This window comes from Oncorhynchus mykiss, chromosome 26, assembly GCF_013265735.2.
Source record: "Oncorhynchus mykiss isolate Arlee chromosome 26, USDA_OmykA_1.1, whole genome shotgun sequence".
NCBI lineage: Eukaryota > Metazoa > Chordata > Actinopteri > Salmoniformes > Salmonidae > Oncorhynchus > Oncorhynchus mykiss.
Genome location: NC_048590.1, coordinates 8,376,712 through 8,402,239, shown reverse-complemented (window position 1 = coordinate 8,402,239; position 25,528 = coordinate 8,376,712). Strand labels below are relative to the sequence as shown.

Genomic DNA, 25,528 nt, shown 5'->3' with positions numbered 1-25,528 from the left:
GTGGAGGGGTTCTATAGTCTGTTCTGTTGTTGTGGTGGAGGGGTTCTATATTCTGTTCTGTTGTTGTGGTGGTGGAGGGGTTCTATAGTCCGTACTGGGGTTCTGTTGTTGTGGTGGAGGGGCTCTATAGTCTGTACTGTGGTTCTGTTGTTGTTGTGGTGGTGGAGGGGTTCTATAGTCTGTACTGGGCTTCTGTTATTGTGGTGGATGGGTTCTATAGTCTGTACTGGGGTTCTGTTGTTGTGGTGGAGGGGTTCTATAGTCTGTTCTGTCGTTGTGGTGGTGGAGGGGTTCTATAGTCTGTACTGGGGTTCTGTTGTGTTGTTGTGGTGGAGTGGTTCTATAGTCTGTACTGGGGTTCTGTTGTTGTTGTGGTGGAGGGGTTCTATAGTCTGTACTGGGGTTCTGTTGTTGTGGTGGTGGAGGGGTTCTATAATCTGTACTGGGGTTCTGTTGTTGTTGTGGTGGAGGGGTTCTATAGTCTGTACTGGGGTTCTGTTGTTGTTGTGGTGGTGGAGGGGTTCTATAGTCTGTACTGGGGTTCTGTTGTTGTTGTGGTGGTGGAGGGGTTCTATAGTCTGTACTGGGGTTCTGTTGTTGTGGTGGAGGGGTTCTATAGTCTGTTCTGTTGTTGTGGTGGTGGAGGGGTTCTGTAGTCTGTACTGGGGTTCTGTTCAGTTGTTGTTGTGGTGGAGGGGTTCTGGTGATGGAGGGGTTCTGTAGTTTGTACTGGGGTTCTGTTGTTGCTGTGGTGGAGGGGTTCTATAGTCTGTACTGGGGTTCTGTTGTTGTTGTGGTGGAGGGGTTCTATAGTCTGTACTGGGGTTCTGTTGTTGTTGTGGTGGAGGGGTTCTATAGTCTGTACTGGGGTTCTGTTGTTGTTGTGGTGGAGGGGTTCTATAGTCTGTACTGGGGTTCTGTTGTTGTTGTGGTGGAGGGGTTCTATAGTCTGTACTGGGGTTCTGTTGTTGTTGTGGAGGAGGGGTTCTATAGTCTGTACTGGGGATCTGTTGTGGTGGAGGGGTTCTATAGTCTGTACTGGGGTTCTGTTGTTGTTGTGGTGGAGGGGTTCTATAGTCTGTTCTGTTGTTGTGGTGGTGGAGGGGTTCTATAGTCTGTACTGGGGTTCTGTTGTTGTGGTGGAGGGGTTCTATAGTCTGTACTGTGGTTCTGTTGTTGTTGTTGTGGTGGAGGGGTTCTATCGTCTGTACTGGGGTTCTGTTGTGGTGGAGGGGTTCTATAGTCTGTACTGGGGTTCTGTTGTTGTTGTGGTGGTGGAGGGGTTCTATAGTCTGTACTGGGGTTCTGTTGTTGTGGTGGAGGGGTTCTATAGTCTGTACTGTGGTTCTGTTGTTGTTGTTGTGGTGGAGGGGTTCTATAGTCTGTACTGGGGTTATGTTGTTGTTGTGGTGGAGGGGTTCTATAGTCTGTACTGGGGTTCTGTTGTTGTTGTGGTGGAGGGGTTCTATAGTCTGTTCTGTTGTTGTGGTGGTGGAGGGGTTCTATAGTCTGTACTGGGGTTCTGTTGTTGTGGTGGAGGGGTTCTATAGTCTGTACTGGGGTTCTGTTGTTGTTGTAGTGGAGGGGTTCTATAATCTGTTCTGTTGTTGTGGTGGTGGAGGGGTTCTATAGTCTGTGCTGGGGTTCTGTTGTTGTTGTGGTGGAGGGGTTCTATAGTCTGTTCTGTTGTTGTGGTGGAGGGGTTCTATATTCTGTTCTGTTGTTGTGGTGGTGGAGGGGTTCTATAGTCCGTACTGGGGTTCTGTTGTTGTGGTGGAGGGGCTCTATAGTCTGTACTGTGGTTCTGTTGTTGTTGTGGTGGTGGAGGGGTTCTATAGTCTGTACTGGGCTTCTGTTATTGTGGTGGATGGGTTCTATAGTCTGTACTGGGGTTCTGTTGTTGTGGTGGAGGGGTTCTATAGTCTGTTCTGTCGTTGTGGTGGTGGAGGGGTTCTATAGTCTGTACTGGGGTTCTGTTGTGTTGTTGTGGTGGAGTGGTTCTATAGTCTGTACTGGGGTTCTGTTGTTGTTGTGGTGGAGGGGTTCTATAGTCTGTACTGGGGTTCTGTTGTTGTGGTGGTGGAGGGGTTCTATAATCTGTACTGGGGTTCTGTTGTTATTGTGGTGGAGGGGTTCTATAGTCTGTACTGGGGTTCTGTTGTTGTTGTGGTGGTGGAGGGGTTCTATAGTCTGTACTGGGGTTCTGTTGTTGTGGTGGTGGAGGGGTTCTATAGTCTGTACTGGGGTTCTGTTGTTGTGGTGGTGGAGGGGTTATGTAGTTTGTACTGGGGTTCTGTTGTGTTGTTGTGGTGGAGGGGTTCTATAGTCTGTACTGGGGTTCTGTTCTGTTGTTGTTGTAGTGGAGGGGTTCTATAGTCCGTACTGGGGTTCTGTTGTTGTTGTGGTGGAGGGGTTCTATAGTCTGTACTGGGGTTATGTTGTTGTTGTGGTGGAGGGGTTCTATAGTCTGTACTGGGGTTCTGTTGTTGTTGTGGAGGAGGGGTTCTATAGTCTGTACTGGGGATCTGTTGTGGTGGAGGGGTTCTATAGTCTGTACTGGGGTTCTGTTGTTGTTGTGGTGGAGGGGTTCTATAGTCTGTTCTGTTGTTGTGGTGGTGGAGGGGTTCTATAGTCTGTACTGGGGTTCTGTTGTTGTGGTGGAGGGGTTCTATAGTCTGTACTGTGGTTCTGTTGTTGTTGTTGTGGTGGAGGGGTTCTATAGTCTGTACTGGGGTTATGTTGTTGTTGTGGTGGAGGGGTTCTATAGTCTGTACTGGGGTTCTGTTGTTGTTGTGGTGGAGGGGTTCTATAGTCTGTTCTGTTGTTGTGGTGGTGGAGGGGTTCTATAGTCTGTACTGGGGTTCTGTTGTTGTGGTGGAGGGGTTCTATAGTCTGTACTGGGGTTCTGTTGTTGTTGTAGTGGAGGGGTTCTATAGTCTGTTCTGTTGTTGTGGTGGTGGAGGGGTTCTATAGTCTGTGCTGGGGTTCTGTTGTTGTTGTGGTGGAGGGGTTCTATAGTCTGTTCTGTTGTTGTGGTGGAGGGGTTCTATATTCTGTTCTGTTGTTGTGGTGGTGGAGGGGTTCTATAGTCCGTACTGGGGTTCTGTTGTTGTGGTGGAGGGGCTCTATAGTCTGTACTGTGGTTCTGTTGTTGTTGTGGTGGTGGAGGGGTTCTATAGTCTGTACTGGGCTTCTGTTATTGTGGTGGATGGGTTCTATAGTCTGTACTGGGGTTCTGTTGTTGTGGTGGAGGGGTTCTATAGTCTGTTCTGTCGTTGTGGTGGTGGAGGGGTTCTATAGTCTGTACTGGGGTTCTGTTGTGTTGTTGTGGTGGAGTGGTTCTATAGTCTGTACTGGGGTTCTGTTGTTGTTGTGGTGGAGGGGTTCTATAGTCTGTACTGGGGTTCTGTTGTTGTGGTGGTGGAGGGGTTCTATAATCTGTACTGGGGTTCTGTTGTTGTTGTGGTGGAGGGGTTCTATAGTCTGTACTGGGGTTCTGTTGTTGTTGTGGTGGTGGAGGGGTTCTATAGTCTGTACTGGGGTTCTGTTGTTGTGGTGGTGGAGGGGTTCTATAGTCTGTACTGGGGTTCTGTTGTTGTGGTGGTGGTGGAGGGGTTCTATAGTCTGTACTGGGGTTCTGTTGTTGTGGTGGAGGGGTTCTATAGTCTGTTCTGTTGTTGTGGTGGTGGAGGGGTTCTGTAGTCTGTACTGTGGTTCTGTTGTTGTTGTTGTGGTGGAGGGGTTCTATAGTCTGTACTGGGGTTCTGTTGTTGTTGTGGTGGTGGAGGGGTTCTATAGTCTGTACTGGGGTTCTGTTGTTGTTGTGGTGGAGGGGTTCTATAGTCTGTACTGTGGTTCTGTTGTTGTTGTGGTGGTGGAGGGGTTCTATAGTCTGTACTGGGGTTCTGTTGTTGTGGTGGAGGGGTTCTATAGTCTGTACTGGGGTTCTGTTGTTGTTGTCGTGGAGGGGTTCTATAGTCTGTACTGTGGTTCTGTTGTTGTTGTTGTAGTGGAGGGGTTCTATAGTCTGTACTGGGGTTCTGTTGTTGTGGTGGAGGGGTTCTATAGTCCGTACTGGGGTTCTGTTGTTGTTGTGGTGGAGGGGTTCTATAGTCTGTACTGGGGTTCTGTTGTTGCTGTGGTGGTGGAGGGGTTCTATAGTCTGTACTGGGGTTCTGTTGTTGTTGTGGTGGAGGGGTTCTATAGTCTGTACTGGGGTTCTGTTGTTGTTGTGGGGGAGGGGTTCTATAACCTGTACTGGGGTTCTGTTGTGTTGTTGTGGTGGAGGGGTTCTATAGTCTGTACTGGGGTTCTGTTGTTGTTGTGGTGGAGGGGTTATGTAGTTTGTACTGGGGTTCTGTTGTGTTGTTGTGGTGGAGGGGTTCTATAGTCTGTACTGGGGTTCTGTTCTGTTGTTGTTGTAGTGGAGGGGTTCTATAGTCCGTACTGGGGTTCTGTTGTTGTTGTGGTGGAGGGGTTCTATAGTCTGTACTGGGGTTATGTTGTTGTTGTGGTGGAGGGGTTCTATAGTCTGTACTGGGGTTCTGTTGTTGTTGTGGAGGAGGGGTTCTATAGTCTGTACTGGGGATCTGTTGTGGTGGAGGGGTTCTATAGTCTGTACTGGGGTTCTGTTGTTGTTGTGGTGGAGGGGTTCTATAGTCTGTTCTGTTGTTGTGGTGGTGGAGGGGTTCTATAGTCTGTACTGGGGTTCTGTTGTTGTGGTGGAGGGGTTCTATAGTCTGTACTGTGGTTCTGTTGTTGTTGTTGTGGTGGAGGGGTTCTATAGTCTGTACTGGGGTTATGTTGTTGTTGTGGTGGAGGGGTTCTATAGTCTGTACTGGGGTTCTGTTGTTGTTGTGGTGGAGGGGTTCTATAGTCTGTTCTGTTGTTGTGGTGGTGGAGGGGTTCTATAGTCTGTACTGGGGTTCTGTTGTTGTGGTGGAGGGGTTCTATAGTCTGTACTGGGGTTCTGTTGTTGTTGTGGTGGAGGGGTTCTATAGTCTGTTCTGTTGTTGTGGTGGTGGAGGGGTTCTATAGTCTGTGCTGGGGTTCTGTTGTTGTTGTGGTGGAGGGGTTCTATAGTCTGTTCTGTTGTTGTGGTGGAGGGGTTCTATATTCTGTTCTGTTGTTGTGGTGGTGGAGGGGTTCTATAGTCCGTACTGGGGTTCTGTTGTTGTGGTGGAGGGGCTCTATAGTCTGTACTGTGGTTCTGTTGTTGTTGTGGTGGTGGAGGGGTTCTATAGTCTGTACTGGGCTTCTGTTATTGTGGTGGATGGGTTCTATAGTCTGTACTGGGGTTCTGTTGTTGTGGTGGAGGGGTTCTATAGTCTGTTCTGTCGTTGTGGTGGTGGAGGGGTTCTATAGTCTGTACTGGGGTTCTGTTGTGTTGTTGTGGTGGAGTGGTTCTATAGTCTGTACTGGGGTTCTGTTGTTGTTGTGGTGGAGGGGTTCTATAGTCTGTACTGGGGTTCTGTTGTTGTGGTGGTGGAGGGGTTCTATAATCTGTACTGGGGTTCTGTTGTTGTTGTGGTGGAGGGGTTCTATAGTCTGTACTGGGGTTCTGTTGTTGTTGTGGTGGTGGAGGGGTTCTATAGTCTGTACTGGGGTTCTGTTGTTGTTGTGGTGGTGGAGGGGTTCTATAGTCTGTACTGGGGTTCTGTTGTTGTTGTGGTGGAGGGGTTCTATAGTCCGTACTGGGGTTCTGTTGTTGTTGTGGTGGAAGGGTTCTATAGTCTGTACTGGGGTTCTGTTGTTGTGGTGGTGGAGGGGTTCTATAGTCTGTACTGGGGTTCTGTTGTTGTTGTGGTGGAGGGGTTCTATCGTCCGTACTGGGGTTCTGTTGTTGTTGTGGTGGTGGAGGGGTTATATAGTCTGTACTGGGGTTCTGTTGTGTTGTTGTGGTGGAGTGGTTCTATAGCCTGTACTGGGGTTCTGTTGTTGTTGTGGTGGTGGAGGGGTTCTATAGTCTGTACTGGGCTTCTGTTGTTGTGGTGGATGGGTTCTATAGTCTGTACTGGGGTTCTGTTGTTGTGGTGGAGGAGGGGTTCTATAGTCTGTACTGGGGTTCTGTTGTTGTTGTGGTGGAGGGGTTCTATAGTCTGTTCCGTTGTTGTGGTGGTGGAGGGGTTCTATAGTCTGTACTGGGGTTCTGTTGTTGTGGTGGAGGGGTTCTATAGTCTGTACTGTGGTTCTGTTGTTGTTGTGGTGGTGGAGGGGTTCTATAGTCTGTACTGGGGTTCTGTTGTTGTGGTGGAGGGGTTCTATAGTCTGTACTGGGGTTCTGTTGTTGTGGTGGAGGGGTTCTATAGTCTGTACTGGGATTCTGTTGTTGTGGTGGAGGGGTTCTATAGTCTGTACTGGGGTTCTGTTGTTGTTGTGGTGGAGGGGTTCTATAGTCTGTACTGGGGTTCTGTTGTTGTGGTGGTGGAGGGGTTCTATAGTCTGTTCTGTTGTTGTGGTGGTGGAGGGGTTCTATAGTCTGTACTGGGGTTCTGTTGTGTTGTTGTGGTGGAGTGGTTCTATAGTCTGTACTGGGGTTCTGTTGTTGTTGTGGTGGAGGGGTTCTATAGTCTGTACTGGGGTTCTGTTGTTGTTGTGGTGGAGGGGTTCTATAGTCTGTACTGGGGTTCTGTTGTTGTTGTGGTGGAGGGGTTCTATAGTCTGTACTGGGGTTCTGTTGTTGTGGTGATGGAGGGGTTCTGTAGTTTGTACTGGGGTTCTGTTGTTGTGGTGGAGGGGTTCTATAGTCTGTACTGGGGTTCTGTTGTTGTTGTGGTGGTGGAGGGGTTCTATAGTCTGTACTGGGGTTCTGTTGTTGTGGTGGAGGGGTTCTATAGTCTGTTCTGTTGTTGTGGTGGTGGAGGGGTTCTGTAGTCTGTACTGGGGTTCTGTTCAGTTGTTGTTGTGGTGGAGGGGTTCTGGTGATGGAGGGGTTCTGTAGTTTGTACTGGGGTTCTGTTGTTGCTGTGGTGGAGGGGTTCTATAGTCTGTACTGGGGTTCTGTTGTTGTTGTGGTGGAGGGGTTCTATAGTCTGTACTGGGGTTCTGTTGTTGTTGTGGTGGAGGGGTTCTATAGTCTGTACTGGGGTTCTGTTGTTGTTGTGGTGGAGGGGTTCTATAGTCTGTACTGGGGTTCTGTTGTTGTTGTGGTGGAGGGGTTCTATAGTCTGTACTGGGGTTCTGTTGTTGTTGTGGAGGAGGGGTTCTATAGTCTGTACTGGGGATCTGTTGTGGTGGAGGGGTTCTATAGTCTGTACTGGGGTTCTGTTGTTGTTGTGGTGGAGGGGTTCTATAGTCTGTTCTGTTGTTGTGGTGGTGGAGGGGTTCTATAGTCTGTACTGGGGTTCTGTTGTTGTGGTGGAGGGGTTCTATAGTCTGTACTGTGGTTCTGTTGTTGTTGTTGTGGTGGAGGGGTTCTATCGTCTGTACTGGGCTTCTGTTGTTGTGGTGGAGGGGTTCTATAGTCTGTACTGGGGTTCTGTTGTTGTTGTGGTGGAGGGGTTCTATAGTCTGTTCTGTTGTTGTGGTGGTGGAGGGGTTCTATAGTCTGTACTGGGGTTCTGTTGTTGTGGTGGAGGGGTTCTATAGTCTGTACTGGGGTTCTGTTGTTGTTGTGGTGGAGGGGTTCTATAGTCTGTTCTGTTGTTGTGGTGGTGGAGGGGTTCTATAGTCTGTACTGGGGTTCTGTTGTTGTGGTGGAGGGGTTCTATAGTCTGTTCTGTTGTTGTGGTGGAGGGGTTCTATATTCTGTTCTGTTGTTGTGGTGGTGGAGGGGTTCTATAGTCCGTACTGGGGTTCTGTTGTTGTGGTGGAGGGGCTCTATAGTCTGTACTGGGCTTCTGTTATTGTGGTGGATGGGTTCTATAGTCTGTACTGGGGTTCTGTTGTTGTGGTGGAGGGGTTCTATAGTCTGTACTGGGCTTCTGTTATTGTGGTGGATGGGTTCTATAGTCTGTACTGGGGTTCTGTTGTTGTGGTGGAGGGGTTCTATAGTCTGTTCTGTCGTTGTGGTGGTGGAGGGGTTCTATAGTCTGTACTGGGGTTCTGTTGTGTTGTTGTGGTGGAGTGGTTCTATAGTCTGTACTGGGGTTCTGTTGTTGTGGTGGTGGAGGGGTTCTATAATCTGTACTGGGGTTCTGTTGTTGTTGTGGTGGAGGGGTTCTATAGTCTGTACTGGGGTTCTGTTGTTGTTGTGGTGGTGGAGGGGTTCTATAGTCTGTACTGGGGTTCTGTTGTTGTTGTGGTGGAGGGGTTCTATAGTCCGTACTGGGGTTCTGTTGTTGTTGTGGTGGAGGGGTTCTATAGTCTGTACTGGGGTTCTGTTGTTGTTGTGGTGGAGGGGTTCTATAGTCTGTACTGGGGTTCTGTTGTTGTTGTGGTGGAGGGGTTCTATCGTCCGTACTGGGGTTCTGTTGTTGTTGTGGTGGTGGAGGGGTTATATAGTCTGTACTGGGGTTCTGTTGTGTTGTTGTGGTGGAGTGGTTCTATAGTCTGTACTGGGGTTCTGTTGTTGTTGTGGTGGTGGAGGGGTTCTATAGTCTGTACTGGGCTTCTGTTTTTGTGGTGGATGGGTTCTATAGTCTGTACTGGGGTTCTGTTGTTGTGGTGGAGGAGGGGTTCTATAGTCTGTACTGGGGTTCTGTTGTTGTGGTGGAGGAGGGGTTCTATAGTCTGTACTGGGGTTCTGTTGTTGTTGTGGTGGAGGGGTTCTATAGTCTGTTCTGTTGTTGTGGTGGTGGAGGGGTTCTATAGTCTGTACTGGGGTTCTGTTGTTGTGGTGGAGGGGTTCTATAGTCTGTACTGTGGTTCTGTTGTTGTTGTGGTGGTGGAGGGGTTCTATAGTCTGTACTGGGGTTCTGTTGTTGTGGTGGAGGGGTTCTATAGTCTGTACTGGGGTTCTGTTGTTGTGGTGGAGGGGTTCTATAGTCTGTACTGGGATTCTGTTGTTGTGGTGGAGGGGTTCTATAGTCTGTACTGGGGTTCTGTTGTTGTTGTGGTGGAGGGGTTCTATAGTCTGTACTGGGGTTCTGTTGTTGTGGTGGTGGAGGGGTTCTATAGTCTGTTCTGTTGTTGTGGTGGTGGAGGGGTTCTATAGTCTGTACTGGGGTTCTGTTGTGTTGTTGTGGTGGAGTGGTTCTATAGTCTGTACTGGGGTTCTGTTGTTGTTGTGGTTGAAGGGTTCTATAGTCTGTACTGGGGTTCTGTTGTTGTGGTGGTGGAGGGGTTCTATAGTCTGTACTGGGGTTCTGTTGTTGTTGTGGTGGAGGGGTTATATAGTCTGTACTGGGGTTCTGTTGTGTTGTTGTGGTGGAGGGGTTCTATAGTCTGTACTTGGGTTCTGTTGTGTTGTTGTGGTGGAGTGGTTCTATAGTCTGTACTGGGGTTCTGTTGTTGTTGTGGTGGAGGGGTTCTATAGTCTGTACTGGGGTTCTGTTGTTGTGGTGGTGGAGGGGTTCTATAATCTGTACTGGGGTTCTGTTGTTGTTGTGGTGGAGGGGTTCTATAGTCTGTACTGGGGTTCTGTTGTTGTTGTGGTGGTGGAGGGGTTCTATAGTCTGTACTGGGGTTCTGTTGTTGTTGTGGTGGAGGGGTTCTATAGTCCGTACTGGGGTTCTGTTGTTGTTGTGGTGGAGGGGTTCTATAGTCTGTACTGGGGTTCTGTTGTTGTTGTGGTGGAGGGGTTCTATAGTCTGTACTGGGGTTCTGTTGTTGTTGTGGTGGAGGGGTTCTATCGTCCGTACTGGGGTTCTGTTGTTGTTGTGGTGGTGGAGGGGTTATATAGTCTGTACTGGGGTTCTGTTGTGTTGTTGTGGTGGAGTGGTTCTATAGTCTGTACTGGGGTTCTGTTGTTGTTGTGGTGGTGGAGGGGTTCTATAGTCTGTACTGGGCTTCTGTTGTTGTGGTGGATGGGTTCTATAGTCTGTACTGGGGTTCTGTTGTTGTGGTGGAGGAGGGGTTCTATAGTCTGTACTGGGGTTCTGTTGTTGTGGTGGAGGAGGGGTTCTATAGTCTGTACTGGGGTTCTGTTGTTGTGGTGGTGGAGGGGTTCTATAGTCTGTTCTGTTGTTGTGGTGGTGGAGGGGTTCTATAGTCTGTACTGGGGTTCTGTTGTTGTGGTGGAGGGGTTCTATAGTCTGTACTGTGGTTCTGTTGTTGTTGTGGTGGTGGAGGGGTTCTATAGTCTGTACTGGGGTTCTGTTGTTGTGGTGGAGGGGTTCTATAGTCTGTACTGGGGTTCTGTTGTTGTGGTGGAGGGGTTCTATAGTCTGTACTGGGATTCTGTTGTTGTGGTGGAGGGGTTCTATAGTCTGTACTGGGGTTCTGTTGTTGTTGTGGTGGAGGGGTTCTATAGTCTGTACTGGGGTTCTGTTGTTGTGGTGGTGGAGGGGTTCTATAGTCTGTTCTGTTGTTGTGGTGGTGGAGGGGTTCTATAGTCTGTACTGGGGTTCTGTTGTGTTGTTGTGGTGGAGTGGTTCTATAGTCTGTACTGGGGTTCTGTTGTTGTTGTGGTTGAGGGGTTCTATAGTCTGTACTGGGGTTCTGTTGTTGTGGTGGTGGAGGGGTTCTATAGTCTGTACTGGGGTTCTGTTGTTGTTGTGGTGGAGGGGTTATATAGTCTGTACTGGGGTTCTGTTGTGTTGTTGTGGTGGAGGGGTTCTATAGTCTGTACTTGGGTTCTGTTGTGTTGTTGTGGTGGAGTGGTTCTATAGTCTGTACTGGGGTTCTGTTGTTGTTGTGGTGGAGGGGTTCTATAGTCTGTACTGGGGTTCTGTTGTTGTGGTGGTGGAGGGGTTCTATAATCTGTACTGGGGTTCTGTTGTTGTTGTGGTGGAGGGGTTCTATAGTCTGTACTGGGGTTCTGTTGTTGTTGTGGTGGTAGAGGGGTTCTATAGTCTGTACTGGGGTTCTGTTGTTGTTGTGGTGGAGGGGTTCTATAGTCCGTACTGGGGTTCTGTTGTTGTTGTGGTGGAGGGGTTCTATAGTCTGTACTGGGGTTCTGTTGTTGTTGTGGTGGAGGGGTTCTATAGTCTGTACTGGGGTTCTGTTGTTGTTGTGGTGGAGGGGTTCTATCGTCCGTACTGGGGTTCTGTTGTTGTTGTGGTGGTGGAGGGGTTATATAGTCTGTACTGGGGTTCTGTTGTGTTGTTGTGGTGGAGTGGTTCTATAGTCTGTACTGGGGTTCTGTTGTTGTTGTGGTGGTGGAGGGGTTCTATAGTCTGTACTGGGCTTCTGTTGTTGTGGTGGATGGGTTCTATAGTCTGTACTGGGGTTCTGTTGTTGTGGTGGAGGAGGGGTTCTATAGTCTGTACTGGGGTTCTGTTGTTGTGGTGGAGGAGGGGTTCTATAGTCTGTACTGGGGTTCTGTTGTTGTTGTGGTGGAGGGGTTCTATAGTCTGTTCTGTTGTTGTGGTGCTGGAGGGGTTCTATAGTCTGTACTGGGGTTCTGTTGTTGTGGTGGAGGGGTTCTATAGTCTGTACTGTGGTTCTGTTGTTGTTGTGGTGGTGGAGGGGTTCTATAGTCTGTACTGGGGTTCTGTTGTTGTGGTGGAGGGGTTCTATAGTCTGTACTGGGGTTCTGTTGTTGTGGTGGAGGAGGGGTTCTATAGTCTGTACTGGGATTCTGTTGTTGTGGTGGAGGGGTTCTATAGTCTGTACTGGGGTTCTGTTGTTGTTGTGGTGGAGGGGTTCTATAGTCTGTACTGGGGTTCTGTTGTTGTGGTGGTGGAGGGGTTCTATAGTCTGTTCTGTTGTTGTGGTGGTGGAGGGGTTCTATAGTCTGTACTGGGGTTCTGTTGTGTTGTTGTGGTGGAGTGGTTCTATAGTCTGTACTGGGGTTCTGTTGTTGTTGTGGTGCAGGGGTTCTATAGTCTGTACTGGGGTTCTGTTGTTGTGGTGGTGGAGGGGTTCTATAGTCTGTACTGGGGTTCTGTTGTTGTTGTGGTGGAGGGGTTCTATAGTCTGTACTGGGGTTCTGTTGTTGTGGTGATGGAGGGGTTCTGTAGTTTGTACTGGGGTTCTGTTGTTGTGGTGGAGGGGTTCTATAGTCTGTACTGGGGTTCTGTTGTTGTGGTGGAGGGGTTCTATAGTCTGTACTGGGATTCTGTTGTTGTGGTGGAGGGGTTCTATAGTCTGTACTGGGGTTCTGTTGTTGTTGTGGTGGAGGGGTTCTATAGTCTGTACTGGGGTTCTGTTGTTGTTGTGGTGGAGGGGTTATATAGTCTGTACTGGGGTTCTGTTGTGTTGTTGTGGTGGAGGGGTTCTATAGTCTGTACTTGGGTTCTGTTGTGTTGTTGTGGTGGAGTGGTTCTATAGTCTGTACTGGGGTTCTGTTGTTGTTGTGGTGGAGGGGTTCTATAGTCTGTACTGGGGTTCTGTTGTTGTGGTGGTGGAGGGGTTCTATAATCTGTACTGGGGTTCTGTTGTTGTTGTGGTGGAGGGGTTCTATAGTCTGTACTGGGGTTCTGTTGTTGTTGTGGTGGTAGAGGGGTTCTATAGTCTGTACTGGGGTTCTGTTGTTGTTGTGGTGGAGGGGTTCTATAGTCCGTACTGGGGTTCTGTTGTTGTTGTGGTGGAGGGGTTCTATAGTCTGTACTGGGGTTCTGTTGTTGTTGTGGTGGAGGGGTTCTATAGTCTGTACTGGGGTTCTGTTGTTGTTGTGGTGGAGGGGTTCTATCGTCCGTACTGGGGTTCTGTTGTTGTTGTGGTGGTGGAGGGGTTATATAGTCTGTACTGGGGTTCTGTTGTGTTGTTGTGGTGGAGTGGTTCTATAGTCTGTACTGGGGTTCTGTTGTTGTTGTGGTGGTGGAGGGGTTCTATAGTCTGTACTGGGCTTCTGTTGTTGTGGTGGATGGGTTCTATAGTCTGTACTGGGGTTCTGTTGTTGTGGTGGAGGAGGGGTTCTATAGTCTGTACTGGGGTTCTGTTGTTGTGGTGGAGGAGGGGTTCTATAGTCTGTACTGGGGTTCTGTTGTTGTTGTGGTGGAGGGGTTCTATAGTCTGTTCTGTTGTTGTGGTGCTGGAGGGGTTCTATAGTCTGTACTGGGGTTCTGTTGTTGTGGTGGAGGGGTTCTATAGTCTGTACTGTGGTTCTGTTGTTGTTGTGGTGGTGGAGGGGTTCTATAGTCTGTACTGGGGTTCTGTTGTTGTGGTGGAGGGGTTCTATAGTCTGTACTGGGGTTCTGTTGTTGTGGTGGAGGGGTTCTATAGTCTGTACTGGGATTCTGTTGTTGTGGTGGAGGGGTTCTATAGTCTGTACTGGGGTTCTGTTGTTGTTGTGGTGGAGGGGTTCTATAGTCTGTACTGGGGTTCTGTTGTTGTGGTGGTGGAGGGGTTCTATAGTCTGTTCTGTTGTTGTGGTGCTGGAGGGGTTCTATAGTCTGTACTGGGGTTCTGTTGTGTTGTTGTGGTGGAGTGGTTCTATAGTCTGTACTGGGGTTCTGTTGTTGTTGTGGTGGAGGGGTTCTATAGTCTGTACTGGGGTTCTGTTGTTGTGGTGGTGGAGGGGTTCTATAGTCTGTACTGGGGTTCTGTTGTTGTTGTGGTGGAGGGGTTCTATAGTCTGTACTGGGGTTCTGTTGTTGTGGTGATGGAGGGGTTCTGTAGTTTGTACTGGGGTTCTGTTGTTGTGGTGGAGGGGTTCTATAGTCTGTACTGGGGTTCTGTTGTTGTGGTGGAGGGGTTCTATAGTCTGTACTGGGATTCTGTTGTTGTGGTGGAGGGGTTCTATAGTCTGTACTGGGGTTCTGTTGTTGTTGTGGTGGAGGGGTTCTATAGTCTGTACTGGGGTTCTGTTGTTGTGGTGGTGGAGGGGTTCTATAGTCTGTTCTGTTGTTGTGGTGGTGGAGGGGTTCTATAGTCTGTACTGGGGTTCTGTTGTGTTGTTGTGGTGGAGTGGTTCTATAGTCTGTACTGGGGTTCTGTTGTTGTTGTGGTGGAGGGGTTCTATAGTCTGTACTGGGGTTCTGTTGTTGTGGTGGTGGAGGGGTTCTATAGTCTGTACTGGGGTTCTGTTGTTGTTGTGGTGGAGGGGTTCTATAGTCTGTACTGGGGTTCTGTTGTTGTGGTGATGGAGGGGTTCTGTAGTTTGTACTGGGGTTCTGTTGTTGTGGTGGAGGGGTTCTATAGTCTGTACTGGGGTTCTGTTGTTGTTGTGGTGGTGGAGGGGTTCTATAGTCTGTACCGGGGTTCTGTTGTTGTGGTGGAGGGGTTCTATAGTCTGTACTGGGGTTCTGTTGTTGTTGTGGTGGTGGAGGGGTTCTGTAGTCTGTACTGGGGTTCTGTTCAGTTGTTGTGGTGGAGGGGTTCTGGTGATGGAGGGGTTCTGTAGTTTGTACTGGGGTTCTGTTGTTTTTGTGGTGGAGGGGTTCTATAGTCTGTACTGGGGTTCTGTTGTTGTTGTGGTGGAGGGGTTCTATAGTCTGTACTGGGGTTCTGTTGTTGTGGTGGAGGGGTTCTATAGTCTGTACTGGGATTCTGTTGTTGTGGTGGAGGGGTTCTATAGTCTGTACTGGGGTTCTGTTGTTGTGGTGGTGGAGGGGTTCTATAGTCTGTTCTGTTGTTGTGGTGGTGGAGGGGTTCTATAGTCTGTACTGGGGTTCTGTTGTGTTGTTGTGGTGGAGTGGTTCTATAGTCTGTACTGGGGTTCTGTTGTTGTGGTGATGGAGGGGTTCTGTAGTTTGTACTGGGGTTCTGTTGTTGTGGTGGAGGGGTTCTATAGTCTGTACTGGGGTTCTGTTGTTGTTGTGGTCGTGGATGGGTTCTATAGTCTGTACTGGGGTTCTGTTGTTGTGGTGGAGGGGTTCTATAGTCTGTACTGGGGTTCTGTTGTTGTTGTGGTGGTGGAGGGGTTCTGTAGTCTGTACTGGGGTTCTGTTCAGTTGTTGTTGTGGTGGAGGGGTTCTGGTGATGGAGGGGTTCTGTAGTTTGTACTGGGGTTCTGTTGTTGTTGTGGTGGAGGGGTTCTATAGTCTGTACTGGGGTTCTGTTGTTGTTGTGGTGGAGGGGTTCTATAGTCTGTACTGGGGTTCTGTTGTTGTTGTGGTGGAGGGGTTCTATAGTCTGTACTGGGGTTCTGTTGTTGTTGTGGTGGAGGGGTTCTATAGTCTGTACTGGGGTTCTGTTGTTGTTGTGGTGGAGGGGTTCTATAGTCCGTACTGGGGTTCTGTTGTTGTTGTGGTGGAGGGGGTTCTATAATCTATTCTGTTGTTGTTGTGGTGGAGGGGTTCTGTAGTCTGTACTGGGGTTCTGTTCAGTTGTTGTTGTGGTGGAGGGGTTCTGGTGATGGAGGGATTCTGTAGTTTGTACTGGGGTTCTGTTGTTGTGGTGGAGGGGTTCTATAGTCTGTACTGAGATACTGTAGTGTTGGCTGGAGGGGGGAAGTTCCGTGGTGGGTAAGGGGTTCAGAGGACAGTCCTATAGGAGGGGGTAGGGGGGTCGGGACAGTTCCATGGGGGGGGGGGGGCGGGCGGGGTTAAGTGGCTAGGGGGGGGGGGGGGGGGGTAGCAGTGACCATCTGCTTTTAATTCAATAGGATTCATTTAATCCCATTAGATTTAGGAGACCTTGAAAGAGCCACACAGCATTACTCTTCTGGTGCCCAGTCAAATAATATCCATGACAACAGGCTGCTGAGTTAAAACACACGACAGACGTTTCATCAACACTATTAAGGGTATCAAGAGTCAGGGAGGTTTATTTCCATATCCCTCCTTTCCTCCTCCCGTGCTGACTATCACTCTGTCATATCAGTTACTCATTAGCAGAGAGAGAGCTAAGGGAGAGAGGGAGAGAGAGAGAGAGAGCGAGAGAGAGAGAGCTAAGGGAGAGAGGGAGAGAGAGAGAGCTAAAGGGAGAGAGGGAGAGAGAGAGCTAAGGGAGAGAGGGAGAGAGAGAGCTAAGGGAGAGAGGGGGAGAGAGAGAGAGCGAGAGCTAAGGAAGAGAGGGAGAGAGAGAGAGCTAAAGGGAGAGAGGGTGAGAGAGAGAGCTAAGGGAGAGAGGGAGAGAGAGCTAAGGGAGAGAGGGAGAGCTAAGGGAGAAAGGGAGAGAGAGAGCTAAAGGGAGAGAGGGAGAGCTAAGGGAGAGAGGGAGAGAGAGAGCTAAAGGGAGAGAGAGCTAAGGGAGAGAGAGCTAAGGGAGAAAGGGAGAGAGAGAGCTAAAGGAAGAGAGGGAGAGAGAGAGCTAAGAGGGAGAGGGAGAGAGAGAGCGAAGGGGGAGAGGGAGAGAGAGAGCGAAGGGAGAGAGAGAGAGCTAAGGGAGAGAGGGAGAGAGAGAGAGCTAAGGGAGAGAGGGAGAGAGAGAGAGCTAAGGGGGGAAGGAAAGAGCTAAAGGGAGAGAGCTAAAGGGAGAGAGGGAGAGAAGGAGAGAGCTAAGGGGGAGAGGGAGAGAGGGAGAGAGAGAGAGCTAAGGGAGAGAGGGAGAGCTAAGGGAGAGAGGGAGAGAGCTAAACGGAGAGAGGGAGAGAGCTAAAGGGAGAGAGGGAGAGAAGGAGAGAGCTAAGGGGGAGAGGGAGAGAGAGAGCTAAGGGAGAGAGAGAGAGCTAAAGGGAGAGAGGGCTAAGGGAGAGAGGGAGCTAAGGGGGAGAGGGAGAGAGAGAGCTAAGGGAGAGAGAGAGAGAGCTAAGGGAGAGAGGGAGAGAGCTAAGGGAGAGAGGGAGAGAGAGAGCTAAGGGAGAGAGGGAGAGAGAGAGAGCTAAGGGAGAGAGGGAGAGAAAGAGCTATAAGCAAGAGAGAGAGGGAGAGAGAGAGCTAAGGGAGAGAGGGAGAGCGAGAGCTAAGCGAGAGAGAGAGAGAGCTAAGGGGGAGAGGGAGAAAGAGAGAACTAAGGGAGACAGAGAGAGCTAAGGGAGAGAGGGAGAGAGAGCTAAGCGAGAGAGGGAGAGAGAGCTAAGGGGGAGAGAGAGAGGGAGAGAGAGCGAGGGAGAGCAGGAGAGAGAAGAGAACCTTCACACACTGTTGGTTTGGGTGATCATTGATATATATGTTTAATGTTGTTTATTAAAGTACTGTATATCAGAAACCTAGCGATCTGTGACAGAAGGCATTGTCCCTGACTCCCTGTTTCCCTCAGCCCTGCCTTGTCCCTGACTTGTCCCTGCATTTAGTCCTGCCAGTATGCATTAGTCCTGTCAGTCTGCATTAGTCCTGTCAGTCTGCATTAGTCCTGTCAGTCCTGCCAGTATGCATTAGTCCTGTCAGTCTGCATTAGTCCTGTCAGTCTGCATTAGTCCTGTCAGTCCTGCCAGTATGCATTAGTCCTGTCAGTCTGCATTAGTCCTGTCAGTCCTGCCAGTATGCATTAGTCCTGTCAGTCTGCATTAGTCCTGTCAGTCTGCATTAGTCCTGTCAGTCTGCATTAGTCCTGTCAGTCCTGCCAGTATGCATTAGTCATGTCAGTCTGCATTAGTCCTGTCAGTCCTGCCAGTATGCATTAGTCCTGTCAGTCTGCATTAGTCCTGTCAGTCTGCATTAGTCCTGTCAGTCCTGTCAGTCTGCATTAGTCCTGTCAGTCCTGCCAGTATGCATTAGTCCTGTCAGTCTGCATTAGTCCTGTCAGTCTGCATTAGTCATGTCAGTCTGCATTAGTCCTGTCAGTCCTGCCAGTATGCATTAGTCCTGTCAGTCTGCATTAGTCCTGTCAGTCTGCATTAGTCCTGTCAGTCCTGTCAGTCTGCATTAGTCCTGTCAGTCTGCATTAGTCCTGTCAGTCTGCATTAGTCCTGTCAGTCTGCATTAGTCCTGTCAGTCTGCATTAGTCCTGTCAGTCCTGTCAGTCTGCATTAGTCCTGTCAGTCTGCATTAGTCCTGTCAGTCTGCATTAGTCCTGTCAGTCTGCATTAGTCCTGTCAGTCCTGTCAGTCTGCATTCGTCCTGTCAGTCTGCATTAGTCCTGCCAGTCTGCATTCGTCCTGTCAGTCTGCATTAGTCCTGCCAGTCTGCAGGAACCCTGTCTGCATTAGTCCTGCCAGTCTTCAGGAGGACTGCCAGTCTGCATTAGTCCTGCCAGTCTGCATTAGTCCTGCCAGTCTTCAGGAGGACTGCCTAGCCTCTGTTCCCCGCCTGTCTTGGGTTCAAACAGTATTTATTCTCTTCAGAATCCTATTTGAACCCTGAGGTCTGGTTGGATCAGCCAGCGTAGCGGGAGCTTGTCCCCTGCCCTGGCCTGGCAGGAGGGGAACAAACTAATTGCCAGACGGTCTTTCAGGCCCTCAGCCCCTACTGGGCTCTGCTGGTCTGGTCCAGGCTGGCAGAGTGACACCACGCTGTGATCCAACAATAGAACACACTCTGTCCCTAATGGAGCCCTGTCCTTTATGTTGTGCACTGCTACTGATCAGGGTGTGTGTGTGTGTGTGTGTGTGCGTGCGTGCCACTACATAGGGAACAGTTAGCCATTTGGGATACAAGCAGAACCTTATTGTCAAACTGCAACAGGAAGGAAAGGAACAGATGGACTGATCACGTGACTCACCATGACCCCTGACTCCTGGCTCTACACTCTCTTCCATGGTGACTCACCCTGACCCCTGACCCCTGTCTAGTAGCTACACCTGGACATGGCAGGATAGCATGACTAGTATGTCATGTTCACACATGTTGTTGAACACAGACAACAACAAAAAAACCTGTCCCCTTTCACTGTTTGTGTGTCCCAAAAGGCACCATATAATTTCCTAAATAGTGCACTACTTTTGACCAAGGCCCAGTATGCACTACATAGGAAATAGGATGCCATTTGTGACATAGCCTGTGGCCTAATGAGCTCTCAGCAGCAGGAAACGTTGGGCTTGTCAATGGAGAAGGGCCCGGCCGTGAAGAGAAGACACCTGTGGTGTCTACTGGGCCGCCTCTTTCTGCTTCAACACAGGGTCTGGGTGGTGTCTACTGGGCCACCTCTTTCTGCTTCAACACAGGGTCTGGGTGGTGTTTACTGGGCCACCTCTTTCTGCTTCAACACAGGGTTTGGGTGGTGTCTACTGGGCCACCTCTTTCTGCTTCAACACAGGGTCTGGGTGGTGTCTACTGGGCCACCTCTTTCTGCTTCAACACAGGGTCTGGGTGGTGTCTACTGGGCCGCCTCTTTCTGCTCCAACACAGGGTCTGGGTGGTGTTTACTGGGCCACCTCTTTCTGCTTCAACACAGGGTCTGGGTGGTGTCTACTGGGCCACCTCTTTCTGATTCAACACAGGGTCTGGGTGGTGTTTACTGGGCCACCTCTTTCTGCTCCAACACAGGGTTTGGGTGGTGTCTACTGGGCCACCTCTTTCTGCTTCAACACAGGGTCTGGGTGGTGTTTACTGGGCCACCTTTTTCTGCTTCAACACAGGGTCTGGGTGGTGTCTACCGGGCCACCTCTTTCTGCTTCAACACAGGGTCTGGGTGGTGTTTACTGGGCCGCCTCTTTCTGCTTCAACACAGGGTCTGGGTGGTGTCTACTGGGCCACCTCTTTCTGCTTCAACACAGGGTCTGGGTGGTGTTTACTGGGCCGCCTATTTTGGTGGTAGGCAGTGTTGGGATAAGGTTATTTTGGTGGTAGACAGTGTTGGGATAAGGTTATTTTGGTGGTAGACAGTGTTGGGATAAGGTTATTTTGGTGGTAGGCAGTGTTGGGTTTTCTGTTATTTTGGTGGTAGGCTGTGTTGGGATAAGGTTATTTTGGTGGTAGACAGTGTTGGGTTTTCTGTTATTTTGGTGGTAGGCAGTGTTGGGTTTTCTGTTATTTTGGTGGTAGGCTGTGTTGGGATAAGGTTATTTTGGTGGTAGGCAGTGTTGGGATAAGGTTATTTTGGTGGTAGACAGTGTTGGGTTTTCTGTTATTTTGGTGGTAGGCAGTGTTGGGATAAGGTTATTTTGGTGGTAGGCTGTGTTGGGATAAGGTTATTTTGGTGGTAGACAGTGTTGGGTTTTCTCTTATTTTGGTGGTAGGCAGTGTTGGGTTTTCTGTTATTTTGGTGGTAGGCTGTGTTGGGATAAGGTTATTTTGGTGGTAGGCAGTGTTGGGATAAGGTTATTTTGGTGGTAGACAGTGTTGGGTTTTCTGTTATTTTGGTGGTAGGCAGTGTTGGGATAAGGTTATTTTGGTGGTAGACAGTGTTGGGTTTTCTGTTATTTTGGTGGTAGACTGTGTCGGGTTTTCGCCAAACATAGCGGTGTTGCTTGTGCCCAAAAAGGTCCATTTGGGACATGATGCACGGTCCAGAGTATGGACTTCAGGTTTGTCCAGGTGGTTTCTGACCAAGTTAAGACGGGCAGTTTGGTTATTTTTTTAACAGCAGAGCCTTTCTTCCTAGCAACCCTACCACGGGTGGCATTTTGATTCAGTGTTTTTAACAGCAGAGCCTTTCTCCCTAGCAACCCTACCACGGGTGGCATTTTGATTCAGTGTTTTTAACAGCAGAGCCTTTCTCCCTAGCAACCCTACCACGGGTGGCATTTTGATTCAGTGTTTTTAACAGCAGAGCCTTTCCTCCTAGCAACCCTACCACGGGTGGCATTTTGATTCAGTGTTTTTAACAGCAGGGCCTTTCTCCCTAGCAACCCTACCACGGGTGGCATTTTGATTCAGTGTTTTTAACAGCAGAGCCTTTCTCCCTAGCAACCCTACCACGGGTGGCATTTTGATTCAGTGTTTTTAACAGCAGAGCCTTTCCTCCTAGCAACCCTACCACGGGTGGCATTTTGATTCAGTGTTTTTAACAGCAGAGCCTTTCTCCCTAGCAACCCTACCACGGGTGGCATTTTGATTCAGTGTTTTTAACAGCAGAGCCTTTCTCCCTAGCAACCCTACCACGGGTGGCATTTTGATTCAGTGTTTTTAACAGCAGAGCCTTTCTCCCTAGCAACCCTACCACGGGTGGCATTTTGATTCAGTGTTTTTAACAGCAGAGCCTTTCTCCCTAGCAACCCTACCACGGGTGGCATTTTGATTCAGTGTTTTTAACAGCAGAGCCTTTCTCCCTAGCAACCCTACCACGGGTGGCATTTTGATTCAGTGTTTTTAACAGCAGAGCCTTTCTTCCTAGCAACCCTACCACGGGTGGCATTTTGATTCAGTGTTTTTAACAGCAGAGCCTTTCTCCCTAGCAACCCTACCACGGGTGGCATTTTGATTCAGTGTTTTTAACAGCAGAGCCTTTCTCCCTAGCAACCCTACCACGGGTGGCATTTTGATTCAGTGTTTTTAACAGCAGAGCCTTTCTCCCTAGCAACCCTACCACGGGTGGCATTTTGATTCAGTGTTTTTAACAGCAGAGCCTTTCTCCATAGCAACCCTACCACGGGTGGCATTTTGATTCAGTGTTTTTAACAGCAGAGCCTTTCTCCCTAGCAACCCTACCACGGGTGGCATTTTGATTCAGTGTTTTTAACAGCAGAGCCTTTCTCCCTAGCAACCCTACCACAGGTGGCATTTTGATTCAGTGTTTTTAACAGCAGAGCCTTTCTTCCTAGCAACCCTACCACGGGTGGCATTTTGATTCAGTGTTTTTAACAGCAGAGCCTTTCTCCCTAGCAACCCTACCACGGGTGGCATTTTGATTCAGTGTTTTTAACAGCAGAGCCTTTCTCCCTAGCAACCCTACCACGGGTGGCATTTTGATTCAGTGTTTTTAACAGCAGAGCCTTTCTCCCTAGCAACCCTACCACGGGTGGCATTTTGATTCAGTGTTTTTAACAGCAGAGCCTTTCTCCCTAGCAACCCTACCACGGGTGGCATTTTGATTCAGTGTTCTCCTTATTGTTGAAGCACAGTTACCTGAGACGCAGCAAGGGAGGTCCGCACATCTCTAGATGTTATGTTTTGGGTTGGCTTTTACCTGATTTATGATTGTTCCTGTGGCTCTTTGGGATACTTTGGAAGGGCGTCCACTTCTAGGCCGAGTTGCTGTCATGTTAAATACTCTCCATTTGTAAATGATTAGCCTCACTGATGGAGATCAAATCATTTTGAGATGATTTTACAGCCTTCTCCCAGACTGATGTGTTCTCACTACCCTCATCCTGATGTCCTCTGATCTCCTTTCCTCTCTGTATGGTCTGCTTTGCATTCACCTGGACGGGTAACACTAAACTGAGCAGGTATCTCTCTATTTATCAGAGTCCCGCCCCCCTAACCATCTCTCCTTTGATTGGTTCATTTGATACCCAATTATTGACCCACCTGATTCTACTTATTAACTACTTGATTTAACCCAATGCAACTCGAGGTTCACTTGTTTTTTTGCATTAATTTATTTTTTAATGTTGTTTTTCTTACTACATTGTATTGGTACATATAAACCTGTTTATGTCAGATTAAAAAAGACTGGATCTGAGTAAATAAAGATTATGGTAAAAAAAATAAAAAACGACAAAAAATAAATCTGTAAATTGCACAAGGGGTTCACATACCTTCCATCAGCACTGTATGTAGTTCCAGATCTGTCCACACTGAAGGGGTTGAGGAAGAACGGCTACAGGGGTTCACATACCTTCCATCAGCCCTGTAATGTAGTTCCAGATCTGTCCACACTGAAGGGGTTGAGGAAGAACGGCTACAGGGGGTTCACATACCTTCCATCAGCCCTGTATGTAGTTCCAGATCTGTCCACACTGAAGGGGTTGAGGAAGAACGGCTACAGGGGTTCACATACCTTCCATCAGCCCTGTATGTAGTTCCAGATCTGTCCACACTGAAGGGGTTGAGGAAGAACGACTACGGGGGGTGTTGTCGTCTCCTTTACAGCCACTCAGTTAGACCATACATACAAGGGATCACACTTCCAGTCTGTGATATATATATATATAAACTGTAACTGAGATTTCAGCATTGATAAATTCCCCCCCCTCAAAAAAACAACTTTTGCAGCTGGTTCGCCCACCCACTAAGCCTAGACACAGTGACACGGTGTGTAATTGACTTAAACCATGTGATTACTCTACCAGGCTCTACTGCCTGTCTACAGCTCCAGGTGCAGCTAGCTACCAGGTCGCTTCCAAAACATGGCATCCTATTCCCAACCCTACGGCTCCTGGTTAAATGTAGTGCACTATGTAGGGGAAAGGATGCCATTTGGGAAGCAATGTCTACAGCATTTTTCGAGCATCATATTCAAATCATCTATAAGTGACTTTGTTGAGCTTCACGATCAATTTGAGACACTTTCTGATGATTTGGACCTGGCGCACGGAAAAATGCTAATTATCGGTCGCGTGACTCGAATGGGATTTGTGCCACAAATGCTAAAAACGTTAGCATGTGGAAACAGTGCCAGGGAAACTCAACCAAAGCATGGTTCTCTGTCATATCTTGTCCATAGACTGCTTACAGGGGCAGGAAACCAATGTGACCTGTTGTCATTCAGGTGAACTATTCCTTCATTTGCTTTTTCCCTGTAATGATTTTGTGTCGATATTGACCCCAGACCCCCTCAGATCCTCTCTAACCCCAGACCCTCTCTAACCTCAGACCCTCTCTAACATCAGACCCTCTCTAACATCAGACCCTCTCTGACCTCAGACCCTCTCTAACCTCAGATCCTCTAACCCCAGACCCCCTCAGACCCCCTCTAACCCCAGACCCTCTCTAACCCCAGACCCTCAATAACCTTATACCCTCTTTGACATCAGACCCTCTCTAACCTCAGACCCCCTCTAACCTCAGACCCTCAATAACCCCAGACCCCCTCAGACCCTCTCTAACATCAGATTGTCTCACCAATAGGTTTCAGCTGTCTTTGTGATGACTGAATGTAGACTACAAGCTGCAGTATGCAGGTGAGAGGAGGCCAGAACAGGAAATACTATTTCACAAACTATTTCAGGACACTTCAAACCCCTCGTTGCTGTTATTCCATGTTATTACCTGATGTCATTACTATAGTACAGACACACATGAAGTACGGTGAGACTAATAACAAACATATCAGAATAGTAGGCCGAGTTGCTGTCATGTTAAATACTCTCCATGTGTAAATGATTAGCCTCACAAGTGAACTGATGGAGCTCAAATCATTTTGAGATGATTTTATAGCCTTCTCCCAGACTGATGTGTTCTCACTACCCTCGTCCTAATAACAAACATATCAGAATAGTAGCCTATTGGTCTTCAGACATTATGGCATTATGGTTTGATACATAGTTTATACACAGTTAATACATAGTCTAATGGTTAGAGCGTTCGACTAGCAACAAGAAAGGTTGTAAGATCGAAAACCCCCGAGCTGACAAGGTAAAAAATCTGTCGTTCTGCCCCTGAACAAGGCAGTTAACCCACTGTTCCCCTGAACAAGGCAGTTAACCCACTGTTCCCCTGAACAAGGCAGTTAACCCACTGTTCCCCTGAACAAGGCAGTTAACCCACTGTTCCCCTGAACAGACAGTTAACCCACTGTTCCCCTGAACAGACAGTTAACCCACTGTTCCTAGGCCGTCATTGAAAATAAGAATGTGTTCTTAATTGACTTGCCTGGTTAAATGAATAAATAAATAACAAACAGACACGTTTATTTGTGCATTAGCCTATCGTCAAAATTGATGGAAGCCAAACCAAAACTTCCCGAGTGTCTGAGAGAAAACGTTCAGCACTGAATAAAAACATCGTGGTTGCTTGAGCCTATCAATTTCAAAAGCTAATGTGTCCATAGTGTTTTAATGTAACATAACAAAAATTAAAAGGCTTGAATAAATTGGGTGGGATACAAAATCACAGTTAATATCCAAATACAATTTCGAATCACTGCGTGAACGGAATGGGGGACTGAATTGGAGAGAGCGCCTCAAACTTACCCTTTATAGAACCGAGAGAAGTGTGAGATATGTTTCCCAAAGCTTTTAAAGAACACGAACCAGTATATATATCCTAAATGTTACGACACTGTCCTCGGGAATGACTAATAATCACGGATAAATCCAATACTACGAGCGCAGCAACAGCGTTCAGTTCAGTCATGTGCTCATTCCTCACCGCGAGGTTCGCTCTGTGGTTGAAGTGTCCGTCCACCCGTTTCCATACGCGCAGCGCTTCACGCTACACCTCGAAGGTATGGTAGAGTACTGGACGCTCACACCCACCACTAAAAACTAGCATTGTTAACATTTCAAATAATAGGGCCTTTTTCTTCGAGCCAGCTTGAACTCAACTGCTATTTTGATTGGCATTCGTTCCATACAGTAGGACCTAAATCATGCGTAATAACTTTCACAACGTGTTTTTTCTTGGTAGCCTATAACACAAAATAACATTTAATCCATTTGTGAGGTTTTTCTTTCATGTTGGATGTTTTAAGGTGCAGCACAGATGGGCACTCAAGAGACAGGAGGGTATTTATGACACCCTCTTTCACTCTTGTCGCTCCTTTCAGATCACGACTCTTGGTTTAAAACCTTCCCCTCCCTCTATTCTCACCCCTGAGTCTAACCCCTTCTCACCCCTTCTCATCCAGACTAATTGCCTTAAGCAATAAAACACCCTTTAATATAATTACATTTCAATATAAGGGTTTTATTGGCAAGTGAAGTAGATAATAAACAACAGTGAAAACAAACAAAATATTA

The 25,528-nt window shown here is 48.4% G+C and overlaps 1 protein-coding gene across 1 annotated transcript in view; it reads right to left on the bottom strand.

The window, feature by feature from the left end:
* LOC118944501 (tetraspanin-18-like) overlaps positions 1-25,201 on the bottom strand; it is an 83,067-nt gene extending 57,866 nt beyond the window's left edge. Inside the window, exon 1 of the mRNA XM_036964152.1 lies at positions 24,761-25,201. The gene's annotated coding sequence lies outside the window, so the exon portion shown is untranslated. The remainder of the gene's footprint in view (positions 1-24,760) is intronic.
* Between the last annotated feature and the right edge of the window lie 327 nt (positions 25,202-25,528).